Below are 22,067 nucleotides of genomic sequence, written 5' to 3'. Positions count from 1 at the left end.
ATGCCCTTTAAGATTCACTATTGATAATTTACATATGGTCTTGGTTGACTAATAATAATAGACAACATTATTTACTAGGTGCTGGCTGGTCTGGTAAGTGCTTTCCACATACTTTCTCAAGCATCTGAGGTAGGTGCTGTTATTCTCCCCATATTACAGAACAGCAAACTGCCTGCAGCAGTCAGGACAAGTTAAGCTTTGCTGCTACCGCAAACAAGCCCCAAGTATCAGCGGCTGAAATAACAGAGGTTGCGTTCTTGCCTTGTCACTTGTCCGTGTTGGTCTGCAGTGGCCTCTGTTCCGTGTCACCTTCACTCCCAGGCCCGGGTGGATGGAGCAGCCCTAACCTGGAGCACAGCCAGGGCTGTGAGAAGGAGAGAGGGCACAGTGACCCTCGCAGGGGCTCTCAAGCTTTCACGGGACAGTGACTCGCAGCAGGCGCACTCTCGTTTCCTGGGTCAGGACGAGACGCACAGCCACACTTAAGGAGTCCCTTTGCACCATATTTGACGGGCTTTTGCAGGGATGGTGCAGTGAGCCTCGGAGAGGCCAGGTCACCGCCTCCGTGTGAACTCAGGGCTGGAACTCTGGCCCGCCAAGGTCTTAGCACATGAAGGCCTGGGCCTGCTTTAACTATTCCAGACTCACTTCCTTAACTAAACTGGGAGTTAGTCCATGGGAGAGATCCCCTCCCCCAGTGTCCATCAAAGAACGCACCCCAAGGGTAAGCCGTGGCTGAAATCTCACGGCAGCCCTGACGCCGCCTCCCGTTCCGCATGGTTGCTGCGGAAGCACGTGGCAGCTCTGTGGCCCCTCACCCTCAGTCCTCGGCTCCCCATACCTCTCACCCCCAGCCATTTCTTCTCATGTAATTAAAGGGAAAATGTTCTGCACTCATTTACTTTATACTTTATCAAATAACAGAGACATGAGTTAAGAGGTCCATATTTCTATTTCAAGGTTCATGTGCTTTCACAAACGGTGCAAGTTGTGCTCTTAAAACCTGCCACATCAGCAGGAAGTCTCTGCTCAAAACATGGTTATCTCTCCCCCTTCCTCTTTTCATTTCCCAGCGCACTTTCTAAATAGATGCGACGGTTAGGAATTCTGCATAGGCGATTGTGAAATAATACCCAGACCTGCCAGGATTCGCCTCTCTCTCTCTCATTCTCTCACACACACATTGCTCAGGAAGTCTTCAGGAGGAAGGGACATCAGGGTCTTGGCTCAACTAACGTGACTCCAAAGAACATTTATTCAGTACCTACTGTGTACAGGGGACTGGAGTAGGCAATACTGGGGAAATAAAAATGTTCATATCTTAAATCTTAAATTAACAAAGTACTTCTGCATTCATAACTGCATCTAATTCTTGCAAGAACCCTCTGGTGTGCATATCATCAATCTTTTCCACTCTACAGTGAGGAAACGTAAACTGAGAGAGATTAAATAACCAGGGGTTCTTTGCCTTTAGTAGGCAGAAGACCCCCTTGTCAGACATGTGAAGCCTGTGGACCCCATCTCAGAATAACAGTTTTAAATGCATAAAAAAACACATGCAATCACAAAGGAAAACCAAACATAGTGAAATGAAGTTTACAAAACACTGAAAGTATCTGATATAGTAATATATGTGCTCCTCTATTAAGGCACTAAAGAACAAGATCTAAAAGTCTCATAACTATTACAATTTTAAAGTAATGATTTGCATATATCAGGGATCAGCACACTGTGACGAGATCCATCTACTGATTTTGTAAACAAGGTTTTACTGGAACAGAGCATGCCCATCCATTTATATATTGTCTACGGCTGCTTTTGAGCTACAACATCAGAGGTAAATGGTTGCCACAGAGACTACAAGGCCCACAATGCCTAAAATATTTACTATTTGGAATTTATAGACAAAGTTCCATGACATAATTCCTTGAGATATCTGCAACAACTTTAATGAAAACAATAGGAAAATACCCTTGGTTTCTACTGATGACAAACTGCAGGCATTGTTGATAACACTGATTTTTTGCCTCCATTTGTAATTGAAGCAAGTGATAAATTTCAGTAGCAGTAGGGACAATAAAGTTGCACTCTTCCCATCCAGGTCATGGAACCCCAGAATTCTATCCACAGACTCTCAAGGTCCTGACTTTATGCTGGGGGTTGGGGGGAGTGGAATTCAAACCCTAGTTGGTCTGGTTTTCAGACCAGTTTTTTTCCCATCACCCCATGATGTCTGGTACTTGAGAATCTCAGACTATTGGAACACATGCCCACATACACAAACACACACTCACGCTTCCAGGCAGGCAGGGAAGTCCCTGTGTCATTCTATTATAAGGAGAGTGACTTGTAACTTGAATGAGGGGAAAGTGTTAAATCCAGGGCCACAACACATAGCTATGTGGGTTGGCACCTGGCAAAGAGGAAGATGTGAAGTCTAGTTTGGTTCACCAAGCTCATGTTGGAGCATGAAGTACCTTTCTCAAGTTCTAATGAAGATGCTTCGCTGAGAACAGCTTGTGTGTATCTACCCTTGAGCTATGTGGATGTGCAGATATATGGGCTTAGATGCAGGAGGTGCTCATTGATGTGTGGTCAATTCCTTCTCAAGCAAATACTTATAGGTTCATTGATGGATTGACTCTGGGATAAATGGTAATAAAGAGGGAAGGTCATCTGTTTTATGGAGGAGTTTTAAATATCTTACTCTGCAACCTTTTTACTCTCTCTTCCCTTCATTTACATCTTCCTCCCTCCCTTCCTTCCTAACAAACACCAGTTAATTATCCACTATGTGCTAGCCGCTCGGCTGGGCACTTTAATGATACAGATGAGTCAGAAGAAGTCTAGACCTGGTTCTATAGTTTCCAAGCTATGTAACCTTAGGGCAAGTAACTCTACTTTCTGATCTGCATTAACCCATCGATAAAATGGAAATTGTAAATATACCTACCACCTACTTCGCAGATCTGAGTCTAGTCCAAGAGGATAATAGATGAAAAATAGTGATGGGGGAAAGTTGTTTCAGAAATTGAAAGGAAGGAGAGGTCTCTATAACTCAGGTTGGTCAGGCTAATCCATAAAAGAAGTGGCCTTGAACAAGGTCTGGATAGGTGAGCAGGATTTATAGGGATCTGAAGGTAGCTAGACCCAGTGGAAGATGCCAAAATTGTGTAATGGGTGAGGGCTGCGGAGGCTGAGAGAGGATGTGTGATCTGGCTGTTTCCCTGAAGAGCTGTGACACTCAGCACGCTCCCTGCTGAGATTCTAGAGCCAGCCAGGAGGCATTGTTATGAGAATGTGTTTATTATTATCATCCTCATCAACATTATTATCATTATTAATAATACGATATTTGGAGCATTTATGCACATTAATTTTAAACAAGCATGTACGGCAGGAAGATTTGATGCTGCTACCAATAAACAGCCATAACATGGATATTTAATTTACATAAAATCATTTATGCTAATTTAATTAGTCTTTTGTTTACAACTGAGGCTCACTCACCACTGGGCTGTGAGTGTGTTCAACTGCAACACACTGCAGAGACAGAAGCCAGGCGTGTTCATCAGTTTTTCAGGGGCGCTCCTCCTACAAAGAGGGAGGAGTCATCTGTTCTTTTGTGGGAAGCCATGCTCAGGCAATGCATGGGGTTTTTTTGCATGCTATGTTCAGGAAGTTCCTGTTTACAGCTCGCTCTCTGCAAGGGACCATGCTAGACGCTGTCCTGTCATTATCTGATTCAGTCCTGACAACTTCCTTGTGAAGAGGTTGAGAGAGGTTGCCCATCTGACCCGACATTACACTGCTCCCAAGTGGCTAGGTTGATATCAAACTCAGGTATATCTGTTTTCAGTTCTCAGCTTCTTTCTACACCCTTATAAGAGCCCTTAAATAGGAAGAACTAACATGGCTTGGTACCAGGTATCTGCTTAATAAATGTTGGTTGGGTGAGTTAGTGAATGAATGAGTGAGCGAAGAGCACGTTGCAATGTGTTATCTCCCTGAAGCCTTGCAGCAGCCCTGACAGAATTGTCTTGTCATTTCTGTTTTGCAGAAGAACCTGAGATGGTGAAATAATGGACAGGGGCATTGCCCTGTAAGCTCAGAGTTCTGAATCCACCTGCTGATTGTGTGTCACTGATTTATGGCCTCTCCTTGGCCTGACCTTGATCCTGGCTACACTGCTTCACCCACCTCTGTTCCTCCTTTCCCCATTTGTGAGGCAGAAAGAAGAATCCCTTGTCCTTCTAAGCTGACGGGCAAAAATTTAAAAAATGAAAGCGGAGGAGACTGTGCAAGGTGCCTGGGAGTTATAAGGTGGTGTTTGTCAGACTTGCCTTGGGAAACCTTGAAAAATTGAATGGAAACTACTGGGCTCATTCATCTCCTTTTAACAGCCCCATGTCACCCAGCCTGGTCTTTTCCATTCCTGCTCTGTCCAATCCTGACAACATAATTTAGTTCCGGGGAACTTGAATAGAACATAGTGGACTGATATTTCCACACACCCTGATTAATACCGTCAGGACAGCCTGGGGTGAGGATGAGGAGCCAAAGAGCACTGCAATCTCCCATGCCCTAACCCCGCATATTTGCTGCCCACCTCCCACTCAGAGATCTTTCCTTTCCCAGTCCTGCAGGCTCTGCTCGCCCCCTCCCTGCTCTTGCTAAGGCTCTGCTTTGAGTCTCTTACCTGGTGTGTTTTTTCTTCCTGCTATCCGTTCTGCAAATATATTACTTGCCATGGGCCAGACAATGGGCACAGGGAGTTAAATAAGGACCAGATCCTGTCCTTGAAGAAGTCACTCACAGGAAAATTAAAACCAACTGACTTACAAGCAAAAACTGTCCAAGGGCTGGAGCAGGTGCTATAGCAAGGATGGATGGAGTATAGAATAGACAGAATAAGGGGCCTTGTTTTGCCTAGGAAGGGCGAGGGAGGGCTTTACAAAGGAGATGATGTCAAACTAAGAGTTTTAGGATTAGTGAGATTTCCCCAGAGAGAGGTGCACAAGAAGAGAGGAAGGAGGGGCCTGGGTTTCTGGAGGTAGCCACAGCCTAAGTCTGAAGTACCAGACTCCATGCGGAATGGCAAGTGGTTTGGGGGCTCTGCTGTAAGGTGGGGAACAGGATGGAGGATGGAGGCAGTGTTCAGAGAAGAGACTGGAAGTGAAGGGAATCCAGGAAGGCCCTTCTACAATACAGACATTGATGGATTTGCATCAAGTCTATCTTAGCCTCCCGTTTTTCTTTGGGTCTACACCTCAGTCAGCTTGGGGAGATGAAGAATAGAACATTGAAGGACTGGCAAGTAGAGAGCTGGAAGCAGATAAGGGGTGACTGACCCTCAACCCAACTTTGTGAGAGGGTGACAGTGGAGGTAAATCTCAAGTACCAACAGGTTGTGGGGGGGCAGGGGAGCAGGTAGAGAAGAAAGGGGGCAGGACAGATATTTTCCCTGTTTTTGTGGGATTAGGGCAGAAATGGGACCATTCTGGCAGTCTTCTGAAAACTATACTTGCATTCTGGCTACCTTTTTTTTTTTTTTTTTTAAATGGGCTTTCTTTAAAGCACACACCCACCCAGAGTTACCTAGAAATAGCTAATCACACTCAGGCATCCTTCCCAGTTTTCCATACAAGAGCATCTTTAACAGAGAGCAGATAAGGCGCAATATCCCTTTTGTGAAGGTGTCTCCATCTCACCTAACAACACCTGCACGGAGGGCTTCTTTTCACTGATATCAAGATTTATTGTTCCTCAAATCAAATATTGACCTTGTCATTTTGCCCATCAATATTTGACTTTTCAAGCCAATGAGCCTGGATAAGCTAGTCAATTGTTACCGATGTGTTCCCCTTCCCTGAAATGGATATTTCAGACCCCAAAGCATGGATTGGATCATAGCAATGATCTGTTCACAATTCCCTGTACTTGGGATTTTGGACTGAAACATTGATGGACAACATTCTCTCTTGTGGCTACAGAAATGTGGCAGTTCGAAGCTGTATGAGCCCCAGAAAATTGAGTTCTTAAAGCTACCCCATTCCTGTGGGTGTAGACTCATTGTAAGTAGGACCTTTTGATGATGCTACTTCAGTTAAGGTATGACCCACCAAATTCAGGATGTGTCTTAATCCTCTTACTGGAGTCCTCTATAAACAGAATGAATACAGAGAGAGAGTGTGTGTGTGTACCACAGAAGCAAGAAGCTGAAAGCAACAAAACTCAGAAGAAAAGGGAGAGACTAGCAGATGCCACCATGTGGCAGAGGATCCAAGGATGACTGGCAGACAGGCTTTGGGAAGAAAGCATCACCTTGATGATGCCTTGATTTGGACATTTTTCTCAGCCTCAAAACTGTAAGCTAATAAACCCCCATGGTTAAACACCTACTCATTTTATGGTATCTACTTTCAGTGGTCTAGAAAACTAAGAAAAGAAGTCACTTGGGGAAGATTTGCCCTGCCTGGGCATCTGCTTACCCTCCTCACTGACAAATATTTTAGTCTGTAGACTTCTCTTACCAAAGGATTGTGGATGGTCCCAGGCCACTGGGAAACATGGTGTCCCTCTCCCCATACACCTAACACCAAAGGGACGTGGATGCCTTTATCAGACTGGTAGAAGGACTGCATATAATGATAGATTGTCCATCTTTGAAATACTGTTGCCGAGAGTCTGGGAGCCACACAGGGGTGTCCCCCGCATAGGGGAGCCCCATGTGCAAGGAGTGCACCCCATAAGGAGAGCTGCCCAGCGCGAAAGAAAGTGCAGCCTGCCCAGGAGTGGCGCCGCACACACGGAGAGCTGACATGGCAAGATGACGCAACAAAAGGGAAATGCAGATTCCTCATGCCGCTGATAAGGATAGAAGCGGTCACAGAAGAACACACAGCGAATGGACACAGAGAGCAGACAACTGGGGGGGTGGGAGGGGAGAGAAATAAATAAATCTTAAAAAAAAAAAAAAGTCCTCCCTGGTCACCCATAGGCAGTTATGCGAGCATATCCCCTGCCCCCTGCACCAGGCTGTGTCCTGCCCCAGGCAGGAGCCATCCCCGCTGCGATTAAAGACACCATTAGGAATCATTTTTGGTCTGTTTGTTTAATATCTTTCTTCCCCTAAAAGGCAAAGGACTGGGTTTGTTTGTTGTCCCACCAGTGTCTGGCACATAGTAGGGCCTCAATAAATGCATGCTGACTGGGTGAATGAATAGTCCTAGGCACCGTTGCTCAGATTCCCACACAAGCCAGGTTTGGTTCCAGCTCAGTCAGAAGCATGGACTTAGCCTCGTGACGTGTAGGCTGCTTTCCTCCAGAAAGGACTCTTAAGGTTACCTGGAAGTATAAATCGTTATGAGGGAAAAGTGACTCAGAGGGGGTTAGTAACTTGCTCATAATCACACAGCTTGGTAGCTTCAAAACACAGCTTGAGCTCAGTTTGGAGTAACTCTAAAAACCAGATTCTTTTTCTTTCACTACCACACCTCCAGTAGATCTTTAACCTCAGTAAGCATCAGGATTCCTTGGGGCACCTGTAAAAATGCAGGTGTCTGGCCTCCATTTTCTGTGTTTCTGTTTTAGTAGGTCTGGAGGCATGGTGATCCCAAGGTGTGCAGGGTTCCAACCCAGTGCATTTTGGGGAGTGAGTGGGGAGGGTGGGATATCTACATGAATAATTTGAGTTACTCAAAAATCATGTGTGTACAGTTCTGCTGGTTCAATCTTATGTGATCCTGTGAAGGAAATGCTGCGCTGGCTAGCAGGAATAACCCAGTTGCCAGGCGGCTGTCCTGGAATAGGAGCCCAGCCACCAGGCCCCAGGACAACCCCGTTGTACAAGTCCTGGAGCTCCTGGGGACATCTGGTCAACCTCGGCATGCAGTGGGGTAGGGGTGGAGAGGTAGACGGTCTCTAAGGGAGAGAAAGAAATGAGGACTGCCTTTACACGGAAACAGGTGCCAACCCTGGCCAGTCCCAGGGACCTACAAAATTTCAAGGAAGGCTGGACAAAGCAGGGAGCTCCCTGAGGTGTGGGACCCAAGGCAGTTACCCACCTGCCACTTGCCTGGGTCTCAGGCAGGTACTGCGTGGAAGAGACCTGGGACCCTGAGTTTTGCCAGCACTCCAGGGGATTCTGCTGCAGGGGTTCTGCAGACCTCATGTGGAGAAGCATTGCTTTAGGAGACCAGGGCATGCTTTCTGAACGCTGGGACAGGTCAGGGCTGAAGGGCTGCCCTGGTTGCTGGCATGCTCTGGTGCAGGCCCAAAAGCTTGGGGGTGTTCTGCCCAGCCTGGCGGCTGTCACCCTGCCATGTATCCTGAAGGCAGTAGGTGATGATGGCAAGGCGATCTCCCACGGGGCCTTCTGATCAGACGGGCCCTTGGCAGCTCCTGATTTGTCTCCTCCTCGCCGTGCCAGAATCAGCTTTCTGATGCAGAGGGTCCCCGGTAATGAGTTTCTATTAAAAGAGCTGAATCCTGACTCTTGGAACTCAATGTTCAGAATAAACAATGGGGCAGAATCCTATTAAAAAAGGCTTCCAACACGGACAAATTAAGCCCTTGGGAATGACGTACAAAGAATACATTTTTCCAGTGTCGAACCACGATCAATAGAGAAAAACAAATAGTTTCAAGTGGGAGTCGTCATAATGACACCCAGGCACAGGCAGGGGTTGGGCACATTATTTTGGCCCAAGGACACCCCAGCAAAGATAATGAGGGAGCAGAGGAAGCTCGTTATGGGCGTAAGGGGTGTCTCGGTCTCCCAGGCGGCTGAGCAGGGAGGATGTCACGCCTCATTTGTCTCTGTCGAGAGTACCTCTTTCCTTGGGGGATGGTTGAGCCTGCAGCTCTGCCCTCAGCCCCCCGAGGGCTCTGGTGAGCCGGGGGGAGGGGAGCTCAGCTTTGTTCACCTGGGCCCTGAGCTGATCTGGGCACCATCAAGGCAGGGTAGCTGGTGTCTGCCTCATGCCAGGTGGAATGAAGATCCTCAGACACCTGCACGGCTGCCTGGATTCTCACCATTAAGTCTTGACCACCTTCTCCACTCTCTCCACATGTAAATGTCACTCTTGGAATATCCAGTTTTTTCCACCCTGGAGCTTAGCAAAGTTTTACCCATCGTTTCAGGCTGAAGGTGAGTCCCTTGTTCTTCATGAAACCTTTCCTGAATGCTCCTCTGCTCTTCTACGTCCCTAATGTCGGAGCAGTGCCCGTCAGTGTGTCCTAGGTACCTGGCCTGTGCCTCCCCTGCATCTCCGCTCGGTGCCTGTCTTGGTGCAGCTGGCTTGTCCTGTGGGTTTAGGGGGTCACTGCCTCACCACCACCCCCTTTATTCAGTCCACTTTGCCCTGCAGTCATTGAGCACGCGTCCCATGGTGGAGACCCAGGGTGGACCAAGGCACAGGCCGTGAGCCCTGGCGGTCAGGGGCTTACCCCCTCTTCCAACTTGGCCCAGGTGCCTCCGTGAGCAAGAGAGGAGCCAGGGAAGGAAGACATGGGTCAAGGCCACAGACTCAGTGGGTGGTAGAGCCAGAACCCAGTTCCACTGCCAGCTTGCCAAGAAAGGGGCTTGAAGTCTCACTCCACACCAAGCTCTGTCTGCGTGCTCCTTACGCATTAACACACTTGAGCAGGACGATGGGTCGCTGAGGAAGGTTCTATACTTTTCCCCATTTTGCAGATGAAGACAATGAGACAGATGGAGGTTCAGTACCTGGGCTGGAGCTTTGCAGCACTTGCAGGTATGGCTGAGTCTTCCACCTTCTCCCTCCTCCCCACCCCCAGCCCTCTTTTCTCTCATCACCTGGATTCTCCCAAACCTTGTTTTCTTGGGACCATGGTGAGGTGGATTGTGGAGGCTTGTGGGACATGGTACTGGAAGGCCGGGCTGGGTGGTTGTGGAGCAGGGGGGAGAAGACGCGAGGAGAGGAGGGTCCTGGGCTCCTGGCATGCCTGGCTGGCTGGGCACAGCCTGTGGTCTGGGATATAGGACCAGTGTTGGCTCGATAGCAACTCCTGCATTCTCCCAGAGATTGCAATTGCACATCGGCTTGCTGGATAAAGGCCCTGAGAAGTCCTACAGCAACTTTGCTCTTCCTGGTTGTTTGCCAGATGGACTTGACCATGGAATATCTTCCCACCCTGTGCTGCTCATCTTGGGGAATTCACCTCTAGACAGCACGGTGGCAAACTGGGATCAGATGGGCAGTGAGGGGTTGGCAACTCCGGAGACTTGCAGTTATTTAGGGACAAAATCAAGGACAAGGATTTTCCTGGATGCCAAGGAAGGGAGAGGACTTCAGGGTGAGGAGGCTGCTGAGAGAGCCCTGGGATTTGGGGAGGAGGAGACTGGACTGTAAATGTATGCAGAGGCCCACGTGGATTGCTGTAAGAGTGCAAATGAGTGTGGCTGCTTCGGTGGCATGGGGTGTGGTTGGTTTATTACTAAAATTCAAAATACACATACCTTGTGGATGCAGCAAGCACTTCCATTACCTAAGAGAAGCACGGAAATGTGGGCAAAGGGTGTTTATTGCAGCCTGGTCAGTGAGGGTCAGAAAGGAAAGAACCTGTAGGCCGTCCGTAGGAGGAGGGCCCGTGCCTTCTGGTGTGTCTCCACTGCAGCCATTAGAAGGAAGGAGGTGGATGCTCACCTACCGACCCAGAAAAGCCACCAAGGCAATGCTGGATTAACAAAGCCAGGTGCGAGAGGACACGCAGGATGAGCCTCATCGTGTGACAAATACACATCTACACTGCCCCCTTTTGCACACATGGCACACACACGTGCAGGCACACACACGTGCAGGCACACACACGTGCAGGCACACACAGGCACACGTACATGTCACTGCAGCATCAGTGGTTGAGAGTGCAAGCCCCAAATCCATAATTTCTTTGAATCGCAGCTCTGCCACTCATTGGAAATTCGGCTTTGGGCATGTAGTTTAACTTTCTTTTACCTCAGTTTGTTCATCATAAAATACGAATAATCATATTTCAAGTTCAAGAAGTTATCGAGGAATGTAAATGATTCACTGGGTTAATAGGAACAAAATACTCATGAGACGGCCTGGTCTGTGGCAAGGACTAAATAAGTTAGCAGCCGCTATTACCATATTCTGTCTTTTCACAGACATGTATTTTTTCCCCCAAATTTGAAATTGAGATGGGGTGTACAATTGATAGACCATAGAATTTTTTTCCTTTTTAAAACAAAGGCAAGAGTTGTAAATGAAGATATCTTAGGTGCAGTGAAACAGAATGTTATTTCTAGATCACCTTTACCAGGGCCACACGCCCTTGTGTAGAATCATTACAAGCAGGCTCTGGCTCACCCCCCTGCGACCAGTGGCTCCCTCTGGGAAGAATGTTGGAAAGGGAGGGTGCCAAGGAGCCCGAAGCCTTATCTGGGCTGCTTTGGACTTTTCCGAGCAGCATGTACTTGTGTTTACATGTGGCTTCACTTAGGGTTGCTTAGTTGCAGCCAGCAGACACTAACACTGGTTAACTTAAGCAAAAAGGAATTTATTGGCAGGATGTCGGGTGCTCACAGAAGTGACAGGAGCCCAGAGAAGCCGACGTGGGGAGGGGCAGGAGACTAGGCATCCCCCAAGGGCCTGGATTAAGAGCCACAGCCACCTCTTCATAGTGGGAAACAGCTGGCCCACGGGGCGGCAGAGAGGAACGGTCTCCAGCCTCATCCTCTGTCTCTGCATCCCAGGGACTTCATCATTCTTCTTGGCTGCCCATCGTCTGATGACCCCTCCTTCCTTGGTTTGGGGGCCACCCTATCTTAAAGGTCTTGGGGAAAGCAGCAGAGTCAACCTCCCCCCGTGGTCGGAGAACTTCAGATCTGCACACTCCCAGCATCCCTGGGTGGCAGGGCACAGGTGCACGCCCCAGTTGGCCAGTCGCCAATACCTGACACCACTCCCCTCCCAGCTCGTGAGTCAGGAGCAAGCCATGCCAGGAAACAGGGGCACATCAGTCACACTGGCGGCAGGAGGTTGGGGCAGTGACTGCAACAGCAACATATGCTTGCAGAGGCACTGCTGGGGGGATGATAGTGCCCAGTGCCTGGTGTAAGCTGTGGCACCCTCTGCTTGGTGGCAGGAGCAGTGGGGTCCTTACTGGATGGGTTTCCTGATGAGGTTTTGGCTTGAGCCCAGCTGCTCGTTCCTGCCCATCTCCATGCCCAGTTCCCAGCCTTCCCAGGGAGTCCTCACTTCCTTTCAAATAAATCCCCTCTCTGCTTAAATCTGACCAAGGTGACTTCTGTTGCCTGCAACCAAGAAGGCTGGCTGACCTCCTGTCACTCAAGGTCCAGAGTCCCAGAAGACAGATCGGGCCACGTGCCTGCTCCCTGGTGGAACCAGGAAATGTGAGGAGTTGGATTTGGCCCTTTGGCTTTTATAATGGGTTCCAGAAGCCTAGCATTCCCTTCCACCAAGACCACACACAATAGGAAAAAGGCAAATTCCAGAAGGAAACAAGGCCAATATTAGTGAGGGGCTGTGGACAAGGGGCCAGCAAAGCATGGCAAGCGCTACTACTGTCTTTGTTTTAATCAAAATCAAAATAAGTGGAATGCCTGTCCTGCTCGGTGGACACCCATCCATCCATTCATCTGTCCATCCATCCATCCATCCATCCATCCATCCATCCATCCATCCATCCATCCAACACACTGACTGCAAGCCAACTCTGTGCAGAAACAGTCAGGCCTTGAGGACATAATGGTGACAGCCCTTCAGGGAGGGTGGTGTGCCCAGTGTTGCAATGCTGATAGCCCCAGTGAAGTAACCTAGGGAGGAGGCAGTCGGAAGGCTCCCTGGAGGAGGTGGCAGATGAGCTGGACCTTGAAGAAGAGGCAGGATGGGCACGTATTGCCAGGCCAGAAAAGGCAGATGAAGAGGTCTGGGAAACCTCAGGGAATAAAGGGAAACTGAGTGCTCTGGGTAAGGTCTCAGAGGTGCTGGAAGTGGGGTAATGTCGGGTAGGGATGGGGCACTGGGGTGGCCAAGGGACCCAAGGAGGGCAGCATGGAGGGAGAGGAGCTTGAGGGTCAGGCTGGGGCTGGAAGTGAGGAGCCTTGAATGCCAAATGAAGATGTAAGTGTCTCATCCTGAGATGGTGGTGAGCTGGCAAAAGTTTTTAAATGAGAGGGTACACATCATTAGATCAGTCTTTGAGAAAGATGATTTGAGTGGATGAAGGGAAGAAGGATTTGGGGAGGGGGGTGGGGTGCAAGAAGAGGCAAGGCAGAAGGCAGGGGGAATGGCCACTGAAATAATCCAAGCCAGAAGAGACCAGACCTAAGAGCTGATAGAAGACCTGCGGGTCGGCCATGAGTTCAGTCTCCGGGTCTTTGGTTTCGGAGAAGCAAGAACCTAGAGCAGGGTCCCTCTCACTTGCTGGGTGGCTGGGCAGGTCACTTCCCCTCGGGGGCCAGCAAAACCTGGCAAATGATTTCCAGTAACCCACGGTGGAATCCCCAGGACTTCCCCAGAGCACTCGCTGGTGTCTCATTACATGCTGGGGTTCCACCTAAGGTTTGCCCTATGAATCGTTCTGCTGCTAAAAATAGGCACGAAATATCACTGGACAAGCTCCTTGAGTCCCTTGCAGTTCTGACATCTTAGGGTGATCAGATAGCCCCAGTTTGCTTGGGACTTTCCCAGTTTTAACTTGGAAAGTCCTAAGCCTCTGGCAAGCCAGAGTTGGTCACCACCCTATCTCGTCTAGCTCTGTGGTTCCAATGGTTTTGGGTGGGGTAGAAATGGGAAAGCCTGTGGCCTGCAACTGTTTCGGGGGCTTCCTTCAGGAGAAGGGCCTGGAGTGGGGCCTGGGCAACTGGAAAGGTGGTGAGGAGAGGAAGGGGAGTTCCAGGAAGGTGAGGGGAGACGAGCAGGAGCTGGGAGACTGTAAATGCTGGGGCAGCCACCCCTGGCCTAGGGTTTGCTCTGGACTGCGTGTCGTGGAGAGCCCAAAGTGCATCAGCTTAAATGTTCCAGTCCAGACGAAGCAAGGCCAAGGCTGGTGCGGTGGTTCCACGCAGCCCCTGGGGCCGAGCTTCTTCATTCTTTGCCACCATTTTCGGTGGGTTCCTTCTTCTGGTCTCCTGGCCCCAGGACGGCAGCACCACCTCCAGTCTCACAGTCAAGGTCCAGAAATCAAAGAAGGGGCAAGGAGGAGGTGACCGCGTGCCTACATGAGGGCAGCAAAGCGCTCCCAGTTATGCCTTTCAGGCTCTGGCAGCTTCGCATGGACCCCATCTGTCCCAGAGCCTCCCTGCTGGACAGCGAGGCTGGGAAGGTCACCTCTCAGCTGATTTGAACAAATGCAAGGGCTGCCCTTGTGAGGAAGAAAGGGAGATGGAGACCGTGTAGGCAGCTAGTGGCGCCCACCTCAGGAGGTCTCAGGAGGATTCTGCACAGTACTGAGGGGTCTAACTCCCCACCTCAGACCCCAGCCCCTGTCCCCTGAACCCCTCATAGATTTCCCTGCCAGCAGGCTGCAGGGCGGGGCGTGAGCCGCACCCCAGGCCCTCTCCTCCCCTCCTCCCCACCAAGCCAGATGGCAGGCCTGGCTCCATCTCCTGGGAGGGTCCAGGGGACCCTGACCCCTCCCTGCCTGGAAGGCTGCACCCCTGGCCCTGCCCCCTGCGTTTCCGAGGCCTGAGCCTAGCCTCTCTCCAAATGTGATTTGCCTTTCCTCCTCCAGCCCAGAGCCCAGAGCAAGCAGGCCCATCTGGTTCTATTTCACTCCATGTTACTCATCAGGGTGTGTTTGCCAGCAGTTATTTGATGTTCAGGAAGAATTCTGAAGCTTTTGAAAAAGAAGTAAATAAAATATTTTATTCCCCAAAGCATCACAAAATTGCGTTTTGCAGGCACCCACGTGAGGTACAGCGATTTGGGGGCTAATGTGGGCAGCTGGCATTCCAGGCTCTGCCAGGTGCTCCCCCAGGTCCTTGGGACTGGCCTGGACTTCCCTCAAACGTACTCAGAGCCTTCCGTGATGCCCGAATTTGGGAACAGAGAAGGCTGCCTACTGGGGATGGGGTAGGGTGGGGGGATCCAGTTCAGCCTGCCTCCTGTTCGGGAGCCAAAAAAGCTTTTAGGAAGGGCTCCTCCCACCCCACCCCCGCCCCCACCCCGTGGCCTCGTCTGGGCCACTCTGCCTCCCTGGAATGTGCCTGCTCTGCAGGGAACTGCAAGTAGCTGTGACTCATGCAGGCCCGCATCCTCTGCTGCCACGGGGAGCTCGGGAGGGGGAGCGGGGCCCGGGCAAGCACTCCTGAGTGTGCTGGGCTCAGCCTCCTTGTGGGAGCAGGGCAGGGGCCGGAGCGCCTCTCATTGCTCCCTGTTTCCACCAGATGTTGTGATGCCCAGAAGAGAGGAAACCAGCTCCACCCCAGAGGGCCCTTCCTTGCAGGGGCCACCTCCTCTTGGCACCTCCCCGCTGTCCCCATGGCTTCCTTCCTCAGGCCAGCTCCCCAGTTTCTTCTGGGTCCCCGAAGGGGAGCCCATCTCTTTCTAGCAAGGCTGGAATTTTTCAGAGAGGTTTTGGTGAAAAACCAAATAGATCTTCCCTAGCAAGTGTCGAGTCCTTAGGTTCTTTGGGCACATGTGCCCCTTCCCCCCAGCACTTGCCCCCAACCTACTGGAGTGCCCATCCCCAGTTACACATAAAGCACACTGCTGAATGAGCCAGGGCCTCAGGAATTGCTCTGGGGCCGGGGGGCGGTGGGGGTCGTGCCCCCATCCTTTCTCTCCTAATCATGTCCCTCCCCAATCAGGTCAAATCAAAGCAATTCCACAGTGGGGCGGGCGCGGTGTGCCCCTCCTTCCCCCCCACTGTGCCACCCACTCTCACCCTCTCCCACACGGGGCTCGGAAGGGGTGAGCCTTTCCACCCACTGCAGAGCGAACCCTGCAATGCACGCGCAACCCCTCCGACAGCATCACTCCTGACAGCTCACAGCCCAGGCTATGAAACATTGATCACTCCAAATTTAACATCCCGTCTTGCCTTTGATATCCTCAACTGCTTTCCGCGTAAGACAACAAGCCGGCTCTCTGCAGCTCAGCGTGAGCACGGATTCAAAGTCGCCTTCCCCGCTCCCGCTCCCAGCAGCTCTGGTACTCAGAAAAGCAAACCTGTCAAGTGGAAAAGATGGGAATGCCCCATCTGTCTTGTCTTGGAGACTCAGAGGAGTGGAGAAACTTCCCAGCTTTGGGTCGCAGAGTAAGAATCTGAGGCGGCCTGAGCGCGGCCTGGACTCGAGGGCATCTCAGCTCTCCAGGAGGAGCTGTGGGCAACAGGAAGCGATGTGGACCCGAGGCAAGTAGAACTGGGTTTGAATCGCTGCCTGCCACTTGCCAGTTCTTGGACCTCAGGAAATGTGCTGTTTCCTCAGCAATAAACTGGAGATGATAATACTTATCTCTCAGTGGAGCCTCTTGAGAAGATTAATGGAGAAGCTGGAAACGAGAGTCCTGGTCCATCGCAGGTAATCAAAAGAAGGCCATGCTCTCTTGCTCTGGGAAGGATTTGGTGGAGCCAAATAGTGTAAGTGCATTTGTAGGAAGGATGCTTCAGTGGCTGCATAAAACGGAGTATTTTGAGCCCTTTGGAAGGTAGCCACTTGTGTAGACACTGCTGACAGGCTGATTTCAAATTATCATCTTCTTTTTACTCCGTCAGGCTCCCAGAGGGCCTGCATTTTATTAAAACTGTATTAATTAGCATAGCTACCATTTATTAAACACTCCCAGGCTCTGGGCAAAGTGATTTACACGTGTCACCGCATGTAATCTCCAATCAACCTGAAACGTAGGCTCTCTCATTAGGCCCCATTTACGGATGAGAATCTTGAGGGTCACCGCAAGGAAATCTTAAAACCGGGTCTTAAAGTCCAGTCTGTTGGATGCTCAAGCCCCAGGTCTTGCCTTTCGTGTTGTTACCCTGGCCTGGTCTAACCACCTCCCTGTACTTTGTGTATTTGAAGTTAATGGACAGAAACTGCATTCCAATTTCAACAATGAGCATGGCAGGATTTTCCTCTCAATGATGCTAGCATGTTTATGTGCACGCATGTGGATTACCATCATCTCATTGGCCTGAGAACAGGTGACCCGAGGGCCGGCAGGCTCCCAGTTGGCTCCCGGCACCCACTGCTGAGGGTTCAGGGCCTCGGGGGTTTGCATGAGAAGGCCCCCCACGTGCTGAGAAGTAGCTCAGAGCCCCCAAGGCAGTTCGATTTCATTGCGCCAACCATTTGGAGGTGCCATCACACAGAGCGTGGTGCGTGTCGCTGGTGCACCCGCGTCCCCTCCCCTCATGAAGGGGCCACGGCACTGCTTTCCCCCAACGCCGATGGGACCACAGTCCCTCGTAACACCTCACTCCAAGCAGCTGGATTTCATCTAAAAGCGGGCGCCAGCCCCGAGCTGGGGGATTTCAAAGACGGGAAGGAAACCAGTGGAAATGGGAGGGTCTCAGAGCAGAGCGCCTCAGAGCATCTTCTCTTGCATTCTGGAAGTTTCTCATAGTGCCTGCCTTCCCAGTCACACAGAGTTGATCCTTCGTCAAGACTCAAGAGCAGCACTGCACCCCATGTGGCTCCAATTCCTTTCGTCAAAAATGTCTCATGCCATTGGCTCTGTCTTCTCTAACTGTGCCAGAGGACAGGGGAGTGGGAGAACAGGAGAGCTGAGAGGACCAGAAGGGGAACCAGGTCTGGGCTGGGGAGGAGACGGCTGAGGCATCAGAGGGAAGAGGGACTGGGCCCCCCACCCTTGCCCCACCACGTGGGTGCACAGAGAAGCCCCTCTGTTCCGCTGGGGGTGGAGGCACGGAGCTTCCAGCCACTTGTCACCTTTCAGCCGCCGCGAGGCCGATCGCGGCTCTGTTTCCAACACTAGTGGCCTGCGGAGGCGGCAGCCGCAGCCCTTGTCCTCGGGAGTCTCATCCGTCCTCCCGCCCTCAGCTCTACCTGTTACCCTCTGCTGTCCGGAGGCACAGCTGCCCACCTGGCTCTCCTTTTTTCCCTTCCCTGAGTTCACCAGGTATGGAGTGCCAAGAGCCCCCACCGGGCCACTGCAGACACAGGAGAGCTCCCCGGAGCTGTGCCCGCGGAGAGCACTGGAGTCCAGGACGTGGAGCCCTCCATTCGCGCCAGGCTCTGCTTGCCCTCCGGGGCGTGGCCCGTGCTTCCGTGGGACGCGTGCCAGACGGGCAGGACAAGCTGCACGAGCCACCTGGGAATGCCAGGAGCTGACTGACGCGCAGAGTTCCCTCTCACGTCCTGTACCGAAAGGCCGTCAGCTAGGGAGCGCTGCTCCTCGCAGGCGCCCAGGGACCCAGGCGGTCTCGGCCCCATTGGGCTCCTGCTTCCCCCCCCACAGAGGCAACCCCGCGGATTGCTCTCAAAGACATCTGCCTGGAAGTGACATGCATCCCCTCTGCTCACCTTTCACGGGCCAAAGCCTAAATCCAAAGCGGTCAAGGGGAGCACACACAGCCGAGGCTGGAAGGGGGAGAGAACTGAGGCCTCCGACCCGCCCCGGGACCACCGAGGGCCGGGACGCCAGAGCAGCGCTGCTCAGTTCCTCCTGCCCCGGGACGCCGAACCCCAGAGGTCCTGTCTCTTTGTTCAGAAGTTTGATGAGCAAGATTTATAGGTATGCTGAAGACACGTTAGCCAAAGGAAACTATTTCATTCAATCGCATTTGGCAAAAACTTATTCAAAGACTTCTACGTCCCGGGCACTCCTGATGCACAAAGTCCCCTGCCCTCCAGCAGCTTACATTTTAGAGGGGGGACAGATAACAAACAAACATAACAGACATGTAAAGTTTGTGTGCTGACAGAGCACAGTTACGGGAGAATTAATAAAGAATTGAGATGCTGTGACTTTGCTCGCATGTGCCTCAGTATTACCAGAAGCACCAGCCGTCCCCCGGACCCCCACCAGCGTTTCCACAGGCGGGGGCCCCTCCACGCGCCCTGGCTGCGTGGCTCCGCTGCCCCTTGCTTCCAGCGAGAGCGTAGCCGGGCTTTCCGTCCAGCAGGAGCCGCAAAGCAGGAGTTCTCTCACTTTGCCCCACTCGTCTCCTCGGTTCTCTCCAGCTTCTTGGCCTTATCAATTCCCTCACTCACCACTTGAAGGCCCAGGCGCTCTTGCTGCTGGAGGGCCTGGCCCTTGTCACAGCAGACCTATTAAATGGTACCCACATCCCCCACTATACATACTTTACAAATAACGCTATGTAAGCGTTGACTTGTGACATCTTCTTGACAGAATATATTAATAGACGACACTGACTGCGGACTTGCTATGGCCAGGCCTGGGCCCAGTGCCGGGGCTGCATATGTGATGCTCTTTAATCCCTCCACCAGCCCCCCGGGGGGCTTGTCCATAGTTCCATTCCCAAGGGGAGGCAGCTCAGGCTCCCACAAGTCAGGCCTGCCCGTGTCGCGCAGAGCTGGAGCGTGGAGTAGAGCCAGGGCGGCCCATGCCTCAGGCTTCTGCGCTCCGTGTCGCCGCAGACCTGCCCCCTGCTTAGGGGCCATTTAGTGAAATGTTTATTCATTTTTGAACTTGGAGTACTCTTTTCTTAATTTGGAATGTGCATGTGTGTTTCAACATCTCAGATATTCTCACAGACTCGATGGTACCCAAAGCGTAAAACGCCACTTCTTACTCATTAAACAGACGTCCATCATGTGGGAAACTGGGGCAGTGGGGAGAGGGTTGGTAAGAAGGTGAGGTCTCATGGAGGACAATTTGGGGGAACAGGTCTCTAGATTAGAGCATGTGTACTTACTTTTCTTTTTTAAAGAGATTTAAAAATTTTATTTATTTATTTCTACCCTCATTCATTGTTTGTGTTTGTTGTCTGTTCTCTGTGTCTGCTCATCTTCTCTTTAGGAGGCATCAGGAACTGAACCCTGGATCTCCCATGTGGGAGGGAGGTGCCTAATCACTTGATCCACCTCTGCTCCCTGTTTGTTGTGTCTCTCATTTTGTTTCCTCATTGCGTCTCCTCATCGTGTCATCTGGTTGTGTCACCTTGTTGTGTCAGCTCACTGCTCCAGCCCATTGCATCAGCTTGCTGTCTTGTTCATCTTCTTTATGAGGCACTGGGAACCGAACCTAGGACCTCCCATGTGGTAGGCAGGCACCCAGTTGCTTGAGCCACATCCAGTTTCATGTACCTACTTTTGAATTTAACAATTCTAATTCTAGAAATTTGTCCTACAGATTGAGTTCACATGTGCTTAAAGGCATTAGCACTGGGATGCTCCTGCATGTTGATTATATTAAAAATAGCCTCAAAAGGCTGGAAACTAGCTACATGCTCAGTAGTAAGGGACTGCTTAAATCAACAACAGCGCATCCATGCAATGGAATATCTGCATGGTAGCATAGTACTGTGCGCCATGAGTGCCCGTTTGTGTAAAAGCACTTTTGCACACATATTGCAAGTGACCACTGTGTGTTTATGAAGCCATTCTTTTTCCCAGGGCTTCTGGGTGATCCTCACTGCTGAGCCGTCCGGCTATTAGATGTAGCCACTTGCCAGGTTCTCGCTGCCTGAATGGAAGCCACAGTGAGGTCCTACTTCTGGTCCGAGGCAGGTGCAAGCTGTTGAGTCTTCTCTGCACACTTTCTCCCATTTGTGCAGCTGGAGGCTAACGTCTCCAAGAATGAGGAGTTGCAAAGTGGAAGCGGCTTGGGTCCCTGAGTCGCCACTTGTAGGAGAATGACATAGCAGAGCTGCTGGGCTGTCCTCAGATTATGACAGCAGCAAAATATACCTCAGTTGAGGTAAGCCACTGAGAGCTGGGGTTTCTCTAGTGCATTAGCTCATGTTGGTTTCCCTCTACTTGGACCTAGGGGCTCATCTCTGTCCTTCCTTTTTAGTGCCAAGTCCTAAAGAAAACACAGATCTCATAGACCTTGACTTCGGTATCAATCATCACTCATTGTTCTGGGCTTGCCCGCATCTCTACTGGGCCTGCTGGCTCATGGTGACCTCCTAGTGGGCAGAACCAATGGTCTTCTCTGCTCGAGGCCCTTTGACTCTTCTGCAGCCTTTGACCTTGAGGCATCCTTCTCCTTGTTCCTTGGACACTGCCCTCTCCTCATCATCTTCTCCCTTCTTGGGAGTACATTCCCTGTAGCCTTTCCCATCGAGAAGCATGGACCTGGATTCAGGCAGCCCTGGCTTGTATCCTGAACAAGCCATGCCATCTCCTGCCTGACCCTCACTCTGCCCGTTTCCGCTGGGGCTACAGGGATTAGCGAGATAAGCCATCCTGCACCCCAGCACAGGGCTCAGCAGACGGGCCTCCTCCTCCTCCTCCGTTTTCTTCTCTGGATTCTCTTTCTGTCTCATGTATTTATGCATCTCTCCATTTGTGTTCCCTTCTCCCTTTCACTCTTCTCCTCTAAGGAATCTTAGCTACTCCCACTGTTTCATTCACGTCTGTGTAAGTGAGTAATAAACTGAGACATTTAGCCTAGGATAGTTCCACAGCTTCAGAGCTTTATGGCAAACTGACCAGTGTGTATGTACACTGAATTAATCAGCTCACTCCATGCTAATTTATTGAGAACCTACCATGGACAAATGGTGTGCCTTGCTTGACAAGGGACATTAAGTGTGAACAAATTCAGACTCACTCTCAGGCTGGTGGGGCTTAGAGTCTGGTGAGGAAGACAGACATTAAGCAAATAATCTTGCCAATCAATAAACTTGTGATTCTGACAGACATTCGAAAGGCAGAGATGATCCTTTGAAATCCAACACTTTGACTCAGGGTGTTTCTTATGGAGGGAAAGGTCAGGCTGAGTCCTGGTAGATGGTTAAGAGTGAATCAGGTGAGACCATTTTGGAAAGAAGTCAGAGCAGGGACAACATCTCATGTGAACTGGGAGGATGGTGGAAGGAGGTAAGGAATGGAGGCAAATGGGGCCACAGAGACGGAACTGAAGGGTGTGTGGTGTAGGATGGGGGCAAGGAAGAATGTGGAA

The sequence above is a fragment of the Dasypus novemcinctus genome, chromosome 6, assembly GCF_030445035.2.
Source record: "Dasypus novemcinctus isolate mDasNov1 chromosome 6, mDasNov1.1.hap2, whole genome shotgun sequence".
NCBI lineage: Eukaryota > Metazoa > Chordata > Mammalia > Cingulata > Dasypodidae > Dasypus > Dasypus novemcinctus.
This window is presented reverse-complemented; position numbering follows the sequence as displayed.